This window comes from Orycteropus afer, unplaced genomic scaffold, assembly GCF_000298275.1.
Source record: "Orycteropus afer afer isolate SDZICR_OR568_19922 unplaced genomic scaffold, OryAfe1.0 scaffold00265, whole genome shotgun sequence".
NCBI classification, from domain to species: Eukaryota; Metazoa; Chordata; class Mammalia; order Tubulidentata; family Orycteropodidae; genus Orycteropus; species Orycteropus afer.
The window spans coordinates 4,866,185-4,870,196 of record NW_006921852.1 but is presented as its reverse complement, the minus strand read 5'-3'; positions in this window follow the sequence as shown (position 1 = coordinate 4,870,196).

Sequence of the window (4,012 nt, the reverse complement as noted above, 5' to 3'; positions counted from 1 at the left end):
ACTTGTGCTATCTTTCACTAAAAAAAAAAAAAAAAGAGCAAACAAACACAAACTTAGCATCAAGTCAGTACTGACTCACGGTGACCCTGTGTGTTACAGAGTGCAATTGCTCGATAGAGTCTTTATAGAATTTTGCCAGTCCTTTCTCCTGAGGAGTCAGTGGGTAGGTTCAGAAAGCCAGCCTTTAGGTTAGCGGCCAGTGGAAAACTGCTTGTACCACCCAGTTGCCCCATAAGTATTTTTGAATGTATGGTGGTGATTTTATCCCCATATACAGAAAGAAAAAAAATAAAGTTTAGCAATTTTACATTTTCTCAAATTTGTATAATTGTTAAGGTTAAGGATGGGAGCTGGAAATATATATACATATTTCTATTTGATTCACATTTGAAGTTTACAACAATTTACCAGTATCATAACCTTTGTTTTAATTTTAAACTCATCTCATGCACCAACAGCTTGATATCAGAAGAACTTTGATTTTTTTTCCCTCCAATCCAAACCAATCAAAAAATTAAAACAACAACAACAACAAAACCTGTTGTCGATGATTCTGACTCTCAGCAACTCTATAGGATAGATTGGGACTGCTCTACTGGATTTCCAAGACTATAGTCTTCATTGAAGCAGACTATCACATCTTTCTTCCATGGAGCTGCTGGTGAGTTTGAAGTATTGAACTTTTGGTTATCAGCCCAGCACTTTAACCATTGCACCATCAGGACTCTCCTCACCTAATTAATAACAGCAACATGTTCCCTGTTGTTGTTGTTGTTATGTGCCGTTGAGTCAGCCCCAACTCATAGTGACCTATCCTTGGGTTTCCGAGGCCATATCACTATGGAAGTAGGATTGCCCAACTTTCCTTCCAAGGGTACAAACAATATATTCCTTTCTCTATTTACCAAAAAATTTATGGTTACTTAATATTCAGGAAGATTGGGCAATCTACTTTCATAGTGATACTCCCTCGGAAACCCAAGGAGGGGGTCACTATGAGTTGGAGCTGACTCGATTCAAATATTTTTATTTTATTATTTGATTTTTACTTCCAATACTACTTGAGATTTGCAACATCATTTCCCTGGCCCAATAAAAATAACATAATTACTTCAAAACACCTCTGCATTTATTTCTTTCCTTAAAAACATAGACATATTCTGACTTGAATTGTTTAGAGGAAATTAAGTTTTCAGTGGGAGTTTTAAAAATTTAACAATTTAAATCCAAAAAGATCACATATGACAAAGTTTTCACAGAAAAAAAAGCACAAGATTTTCATTATGTCTATGAAGTTGTTAATAAAGTTAGTCATGAAAACACAATTGAAGAAAATGACTCTGAGGAAAAATTTATGTCAATTTACATTAAGAATTATAATGAAAACTTTATCTTTGGCCTGAAAAGTAAATCTACTTTCTTTACTTTTCACAGTGTTAATATTTCAAATGTGAAAGTACTTAAGCAAAAAAGAGTAATCATGTAAAGATTATTTTCTGAATATCATTAAAGTTATTTAATATGCTTGGTCCTGCAAGACCAAAGTTTTCACTAGAAAAGTGTTACACTAACATGATGTTTTCTTCTCTACTTCTGTTTAAAGATAAATAGGAGTTAGACTGAAACATTCAAACTCATCCCTTTTTGGCATGTGTATTCCTGTTTGATTTATTTCTATGAAAAGTGATTTTTAGTTTAGATTTTTCCTGTCACTCATCTCCCCATCTTTCAGTGATTAGAGCAGTAACATTTACTGACTAATACATACTATATTCATTTTATTATGAACTTAAATATACAGATAATGTTTCACTTAATGTCCATGATATGTTCTATGAAACAGGACATTATGTACAGAGGACAATCACCAGTTGGACCCAGGACCAGTACCCCCACCTATGTGTGGATGGTCTGTGTGAGAAATTTGGCTTCAACCCTGCTGCTCCTGTGAGGTCACTGCCCCTCTCGGAGAGCCACACCCTATCTGCAGAGGTGTGCACTGGCCGTTCAGCCAGCAGGCTAGCTCATTTTGCTGCCAGCTCCCTTTCCTTCCTTCCTTCTCACCTGCCTTCCACTTTACCCCTAGTAAGTTTTAAACTCTTCTAGCATCACCTAGAAGCCCTTTTATACCTCTTTTTCTGCCTCTGTCTACCTCTCCCAGCCACCTTTCCTATTTCTTCTCCTACCACCACTGCAGCTCAGATGCTGGTATCATGTGCAGGGGGCCCAGTATGAGCAGGACAGTAACCTTGGCAGGGCTTCCCTTTCATTGGCCCAGTAGTATCTGCATAGTTCCCAGCTGAGGTGAGCACAGTGGGACAGGGAGCCACTGATGGACACAAGAACCTTTCTCCCCTACTGCCCCAGGGCCTAGGACAGATGCAGAATCTGGAGAGCTAGTGAGAGACAGATCAGATCTCTACACTTAACAAAGCATCAATACTTTTCGTTCTTCAACTTGGATTTCTGAACTCTGTTATAGCCGTATGGTACCACAGATATATATGTGGGCAGACATGGCATGAATGGATGTTAATGACCGTTACCTGTTATAATATCTCATTTCAACATTTGGCTACAGATTTGCCCTCTTGAATAAGTTTCTCTTCTTCAATCATCAATATCAGTTCTTCGCAGATAGAAGAGCTCAGATCAGTTCAGTCATCCCCTAGAGTCACTCAAATAGTCCCCATGAAATTTAGCTTGTTTAATAGAACAAAATTAAGTAAATAAAAATTGGATAACTAGAATTTTTATTTATGTTGTTGAAAAAAAATATTTGAAATAAATAAGTTGTTGGTTTTGCAAAATTAGATCATGCAGTCTCCAATATTCATTATTCTATCACAAAGACCATGTTTTCCAACTACCAATCCTTCTTCCTTGTTTCCAACTTTTGTATTCCAAATACCAATAATTGTCAATGCATCTTGATTGTAGATTTGATGAATTTAAGACTGCAGAAGTTGGTAAAAACCTTCCATTTATTCAGCCTTGGCTTTAGTGGCTGGTGTGTAAATGTGAATAATAGATTGGCTGGTCTCCCTTGTAGGGTTAGGGATATTATCCTATCACTGACAACATATACTTCATGATGGATCGTGAAGTGTTCTTTTTGACAATGAATGCAAAACCCTTCCTCTTTAATTTGTTTTTCCTGGCATAGTAGACCATATGATTATCTGTTTCAAAATGGCTAATATCAAGCCACTCCAACTCACTAGAGCCTAGGTTATTTTTCTGTTTTCCATTTCATTTTTGACAGCTTCTAATTTTCCTAGATTCATACTTCATTACACAAATTATGACTATTATAAACATAAACTAGTTTGTCTCTAATAAGTTCTAGAAAATAAGAAACCAATCTTTAGTTCAGAGTATAAAAAAAATCCTAAAACTAAGATAACATTTCGTATATTTATTTGCCAAAATATAAGAAAGATGTCTTTAGAAATATTCACGTAGATTTAGAGTTAGAAAATCTTGTCTTTATGTGTATTCTTTGGCAACTTATTTAATGATCTTAAGTATTCAGTTACTCTCTCTCTATAATTTTGAACATAAAAGATTTATGTCATTCAAGCAAAGAATTAATAGAAAATTTAAGTGAAAAATCAAATCTAGATGTTATTTACTTAGAGAAGAAAGATTAGAGTAGAGGATCATTTTATTATGAAGGCCATATGTTACAGAAATTAACACATATATGATTCTGAGCTTGCTAGTGATATTTAAATTCAACATTTTTGTAAATATTGATATGATAAAAAATATAGGCAAATATATTGCCAGGAAAAACAAATTAAAGAGGAAGGGTGTTGCATTCATTGTCAAAAAAGAACACTTCACGATCCATCATGAAGTGTATGTTGTCAGTGATAGGATAATACATGGTTGAAGAGTACAGTCTGCAGTGTGGATTACATCTCAATATAAAGAAAACAAAAATCCTCACAACTGGACCAATGAGCAGCATCACAATAAATGGAGAGAAGATTGAGGTTGTCAAGGA